At 37.3% G+C, this 6,745-nt stretch overlaps 1 pseudogene; it reads right to left on the minus strand.

The window, feature by feature from the left end:
- LOC108491273 overlaps nt 1-4,051 on the minus strand; it is a 7,653-nt pseudogene extending 3,602 nt beyond the window's left edge.
- Nucleotides 4,052-6,745: the final 2,694 nt, after the last annotated feature.

Genomic DNA, 6,745 nt, shown 5'->3' on the forward strand with positions numbered 1-6,745 from the left:
TATATTTATTTAGATAAGGCATTCTTATTGCCCCAACTGGCCTAAAACACACTATGTAGACCATGCTGGTCTTTGTATCACAGAAATCCACCTGCCTCTGCCTCTCAACTACGGGGACTAAATGGCTGCAGACGTGCAATCCTTAATACTTCATTAATCAGAAGGATGATTTTTAAAAATTATGCACTTTAACATACAAACTGTAAACTAGATAAGCATTGAAAAGCCTTAAATTGCAAAAAGAAAGATGCAAAATAAGGCTCAGGGAACATAGCTGAACAGGGAGTAGAGAGAACCCTGATGCATCTTTCAACTCTTACCCGTGAGGCTCCATCATGCAACAGAGTGCAATGCACATAGGTTACAATTGTCAAGATACAGAGAACAAGACTGTGGAGTGTGTATTTCCCTGGATAGGAATGCTATATTTGTCCTCACTCACCCACTGCTCAGGGACTATTGTGCAAGAGGTAGCAGAAAGAGTGTAAGAGTCAGGGATGGAGCATGAATATAAGGAAACAGAATTTTCCAGGCCTCTGGGAACTTGCTCTTATGAACTTGCAGCAATGGTGACAGCATGCACAAGATCCATGCAAACACAATCAGGCAAAAACCCAACACACGAATGGGGAAATGGAGAGAAAGCCCTAACTTTAGCCAAGGAACTATTGGCAGCTGATTACTGCTGGCTGAAGGAGAGCTATCTTATCAAAGGGAGTGATAGATTGACTAGATTCCAGGAGATGCAATTGTACCACAGGACATGTGGGTACAAAAGCAAGTCTAAAAGCCTTGACATATATGACATTTAAAAAATATTTATTAATATGTATTAATTGTGCAAAATAGATTAATGGAAACATTTTTACATTTACCGTTTCATAATGGAAACATTTCAAAGGCATAGTTACTGAACTCTTCTACACTAATCATCCCTGTCCTCTGGTTGTCCCCTGCTAAGTTCAAGTCTTCTCACTTTTTGTCTTTTTAGATTCCACAAACTGGAAAATCGTATTATGCATGCATTTTGGGATCTGCTTACTTTGCTTGTTCAGGCTAATTTCCTGTGAAAATCAAGGCTTTATATTTTTTAATGGCTGAATAATATTCTATTTCGTTGAATTTTTAGTCGAATTTTGTGCATTCCCAAAAATACATCTTAAACATATTTAGAACCACTCCCCTATCTGCATCCCCCAAAGATACCTTGCTGTATTTCATGCATTGTTTCATATATGGTAAAGACCTATCAAGTCAAGTTTGTGCTCCCTGATGTCCCTTGGTGTCAGTTCATCTACTGGAGTCTCATCAACCTACCTAAATTCCTTAAAGAAGACCAACTGTAATAGCCTCTGTCTGGTGCAAAATAATCTTCTTTGAGGAATTGAGACTGGGATACTTGCCTCTAAATGTAAGGAAACATATTTTGCACATAGTAATAAATTACATTAGTCTAGGAATTTAACAGATTTGGGATTTTCTCTTAAGATCTATGACTTCTCCATCCATGTGTCTTTAGTTATGTTTATAGTACCACACTTATGTTTTAATCCATTGAATGGGCTTTTAGTCCAGTCAGGTAGCTGTTGATTCACATAAGATAAAAGTTCCACTAATGCACCAATGTCATATGCTGTGCTGGACATTGATATGGTTTTTTTTGGTCTTAAAGGTGGTATTGGACCATCGATTGATGTTTTACATTGGCACCTTCCTAGTGTTCTCCAAAGCTATGAGAGACAGCTTTCAGGGGAAGTAATTTCAGGTCAGTTGCCTATCTATTGCTCCAAATCCTGTGTCTGAAGTAATTATGTCGTGTCTTCAGCAGTAGACACTTACCTTCAAGTTCTATGAGGCAATCAAGAGTTGTGGCAAAAGCCTGTGTAATTTGGGGAGTCTTCTGGACTTCCCTGGTGAACAACTCAAAAGATGGTTTCTCCTGTCTGAAACGGTTTCTTGTTATGTAGCCTTTAGCTATGCACATGGACTCATGTAGAAATAGTGTATGATAAAACTAGCTAGGCATTATTTATCTCTCCTCTCCCTCTCTCTCATCCCATCACTTCTTTCACATTTTGAACTTCTTATAAGAGAAAACTAGTGTTCCTACATCTATGAATATTGGGTAAAGGTCTCATTGCTAGAGTCTTTAAGTTAATGAGACATTGTTGAGTTTTATTTCATTATTTCATTAGGAGTCATCATTTGTAATTTTTCACATCTATTTATGTTTTATGTTGTATACATTTCCGTCGTGTCAGTACCTAAAAGTAGAAGTTAGTTTAATTCTAGTGTAATCCATTTTATCATAGTGTGCTTTTTAAAATATATATATATATTTTGAATTTTATGTGTACTTCATATAGATCATTGCAAACAATCTTAATCACCTTTATATCTCTGTCAGCACTGGTACCCTCTCAAAGACCCCCTCACCACTGGAGTCCATATATTCTGTAGTCCCTCTTAAGGCCCAGTGGGTTATCAGTGTCCCCAGCCATTCCCCAGTGCAAATACATCCACTGAGTCTAGTCAGCCTATCTAGAGGCCCTAGTTTTAGGAAGATCGACTCTTCTTCATGTGGCAACAATCAGTTGCCAACATTCCTGTAGATAAGATTGAGGTCTGCTGTTTATTATCCAAGTTCTGTGCTGGATTATTGTCTGCCTGAGTTTGCCTGGGACTTGTATATATTGACACCATTGCCTTTAGAATCATATGAGCAGGTTCCCAGGGCCTTGAAGGACTCTCTTTCCATATGGTCATGTACCTCCTCCCTGGTTCATACAATCTTTCCACCCTCTCTTCTAAGTTGGTTCCTGAGCCTTGAGTGGATGAAGTTTAATAAAGTTATCTTGCCCAAGGACCATGATTCAGCAGACTCTTGATCTCTACATTTTGGCTATTTGTGACCTTTGCTGCTCCTGGCACTCTGCTGCATGAGGGAGTTTCATTACTGAGAACTAAGCTATTCCTTAGTGTCCTCTTCTTTATCCCTGTTCTATGAGCTTTAGATGGAGAGGTTGCATTGTAGATGTATCACTTAGGCCTGGGCAATTCATAGAAAATATCCATGTGCGACCAGATGTGGTACTTGATAATAATCTGTGACTGGTGCAAAATGAGTTTCTTTAATGAGTGGTGACTTGGATATTTGCCTGTAAATATAAGGATATATATTTTGTGCATAGTAAGAAATCACATTAGTCTAGCGATGTGACAGTCTTAGGGTTTTTGCTAAGATCTATGACCACTCCAACCATGTGTATTAAATTATGTTGATGTTACAACATTTTTTAGCTTTGGAAATATAGAGGTAGATTCATTTTTCCCTGGGTAAGTGTAAAGGAAGGTTTTCAGAAAATAAAAACCTGCATTTTAAAATTGAGCAATCAAACTAGGTAGCTGTTGATTGCCCCAAGTGTGCCACTACTGGACCAATGACGTATGCTCTACTGGCCATTGATGTGGTTACTTGTTCTTGAAGCTTGTGTTTGATCATCCATTTCTATTTTCTCTTGGCACCTTCATAGCGCTTTCCAAAGCCATGAGAGATAGCCATCAGGGGATGTAGTTTCAGATCAGTTGCAGCTCTATTGCTCCAAATTATGTGTCCAAAGAATGTTCTGTCTTGACATTGTTTCTTACCTTCAAGTTCTGAGAGGCCATCAAGGGCTGTGGGATTAGGCTGAATAATTTTGGGAGTCCCTTGTACCACCCTGGCCAACAACTCAAAAGAAGGTTTCTCATGTCTGGCACTGTTTCTTGTTTGTACCCTTTAGATAATCATATGGAATCATTTAAAGATAGTATGTGTGTAATTTTTCAGTAGGTTGTTGGACATTTATGGTTACCTCTTGATTTTTAAAACTAGCTAGGCATTATTAATTCTCTCTCTCTCTCTCTCTCTCTCTTACCCTTCCTGCATGTTTTCCCCACTTACATTGCCCCTATTTTCCTCGTTTATCCCTTGATTATACCCATCAACTATGATCCCACCTCTGTTGACCTCCTTCTTTCCCTTGTTCCCCAAGGTTCCTTGTATAACCATGCCCCCTCTAATTTAAATCACCCAATTAAAATTTCTTTCTTTCTTTCTTTCTTTCTTTCTTTCTTTCTTTCTTTCTTCTTTCTAAAGAAGCATTTCATTACAGTTTTAACATACTCGATAACAGTTTCCAAAGCAAGGATACATTTCTTTCAAAAGTGGCTATAAAATTTTTAGGTTAGCTGTTGAATTAGTACAGTTATTGAACTCAGTAGAAGCCCCGTAAGATGTAAAATTTAATGAGTTTTTAATCATTAAAAAAGATCTTTTTATTTTAAAACATACTGTTTCTTACAGAAAGTTATCTCCCTGGATCCTTATCATTATCTTGGTTCCTGTAGTTATGTCTGGATACATACTTGCTTACAAGAATTTGGTGCTAGGATCCATGAATGAAGGATAACAAATGTTTGTTTTTCTGAGTCTTTGATACTTCACTTAGCTTAACAGTTTCTAGTTCTATCCATTTCCCTGTGAATTTCATGATTTCAACTTTTGTAACCACTGAGTAGAACTCCACTGTGTAAATGTACCACATTTCATTATCTACTTGTCAGTTGAGGGACACTTAGATTACATTCATCGATTAGCTATTATGAAAAGAGCAGCAACAAAACATATTTGTATAACTGTCTCTGAAATAAGATGAGTCCTTTGCACCCAAGGAATGGTATAACAGGGTGAAATGATAGGTTCATTTATTTTTTTTCTTAACATTTTATTTATTATCTTTATTTTTTGTGTATGAGTCTATTGTCTGCATGTATCTAAGTGCACTTGTGTCATGCAATGCCATGGAGGTCAGAAGAAGGCTTTGGATTCCCCTGGAACTGGAGTTAAGAATGGTTCTTAGCCACCATGTGGGTTCTGGGAATTGAGTCCAGGTCCTCTGCAAAGACCAGTCAGTGCTATTAACTGATGAGCCATCTCTCCAGTCCCCATTTTTAGATTTTTAAGGGTTCTCCACACTGCTTTCCATAGGGGTTGTGCAAATTTGCAGTCCCATCAGCAGTGGATGAGCATACCACTTTCCCCATATCCGCTCCAAACTTTGGAATCATTTGTTCTCTTGAATTTAGGCAGTTGACTGGGCTAAGATGAAAAATTTAAGTAGTTTTAATAATCATTTCCTTAATTAATAACAATATTGAATACCTTTTAAGATGCTTCTTGGCCATCTTTATTTCTTCTTTTGAGAAGTCTCTGTTCAGGTCCTTAGCCCATTTTTAATTGGGTTACTTTCTTTCTTTATTCTTAGTTTTTTGAGTTATTTATATATTCTAGATGTTAAACCTCTTTCAGATGTATTGCTGGTAAAGTTTTTCTCCCATTCTATGCATTATCTCTTCACTTTTTTGGCTGATTCTTTTGATGTATAGGAGCATTTTATTTTAATGATGTCCCATTTGTTTATTATTGACCTTATTTCCTGAGCAATTTATGTCAGGTTTAAAAAGTCATTTTCTACACCTGTCAGGGTGCAGTGATCAAGCCTGAAGGGCTTGGGAACCCCAATAGATAGAAATCAGGATACAGGGGATGCAGAGGCTTGTGAACCAGTGCATGTTCATTGTGAACTAAAGCAAGCTTATATAGGAAACAGATCTGGAGTAACCAACGAATAACTAAGTATACATCACTAAACAGAAAGTAACCAAGGAATAACCAAGGATACATCATGTTACCACCAAGAATGCATTACTTCAGCAACCAAAACTCACACAACGTTTACAGTATCCAAGATTCAGCTACATAATATTTATAATATCTTAGATATAAGGTATACTGTTTGTGATTACTCTTAGCAACTACTAGAATTCATTATTTCTATATAGAAACCAAGCTATCAGTGCTGAGAAACTCCAGTGCCCATAAACTGAAACAGAGCTCTTTAGTTATGTTTCTAAGACTGCCAATTAATCAGGGAAGCAAATTAATCAGGGAAGGATAGCCTGTCAACTCAGACCACAGAAGCAGATAGCAGGGAAACTTCCAGGGTGGAAGCATGTTTTCTCCAATGCTTAAGTCAAGGCAAGCTGTCACAGCCTAATGCAGCAATGGGTGTGCCCATAATAATAGCTCCCAACATACAGCTATATCTTGTAAGTTTTTGCCAACGTTTTCTTCTAATAGTTTCAGAGTTTCAAGTTTCACATTGAGATCTTTGTTCTATTTGGAGTTGACATTTGTGCAAAGGTCTAGTTTTAGTCTTCTAGAGGGAGTGATCCACTTTTGCCAGCAACATTTGCTGATGATGCTGTCTTTCCTTCAGTGAATATTCTTGGCCCCTTTGTTAAATATCAGGTGGCCGAAATAGCATTTAGTCATATTTGGGACTTCAATTTTGTTCCATTGATCTATAAGTGTATTTTTTTCCAGTACCATGTTGTTTTTATGACTATAGCTCTGTAATACAGTTTAATATCTTGTATAGTAATCTGCCCAGCATGGTTCTTAGTGCTAAGAGTTATTTTGGCTATCTGGAGTACTTTCTGGTACTATATAAATATTAGGATTTTTTCCCCAATTCTTTGAAGAATGTCATGGCAATTTTGATTTGCATCGAATCTATGAATTCTTCCAATCCATGAACACCGAATGTCCTTCCCTCTTCTGGTATCTTTCTCAATCTCTTTCTTTAAGTATTTAAAATTGTCATTATAGAGATCTTTTTGTCTTTGGTCAGATTTATTCTAA

The sequence above is a fragment of the Nannospalax galili genome, unplaced genomic scaffold (genome assembly GCF_000622305.1).
Source record: "Nannospalax galili isolate Female #2095 unplaced genomic scaffold, S.galili_v1.0 scaffold3320, whole genome shotgun sequence".
NCBI classification, from domain to species: Eukaryota; Metazoa; Chordata; class Mammalia; order Rodentia; family Spalacidae; genus Nannospalax; species Nannospalax galili.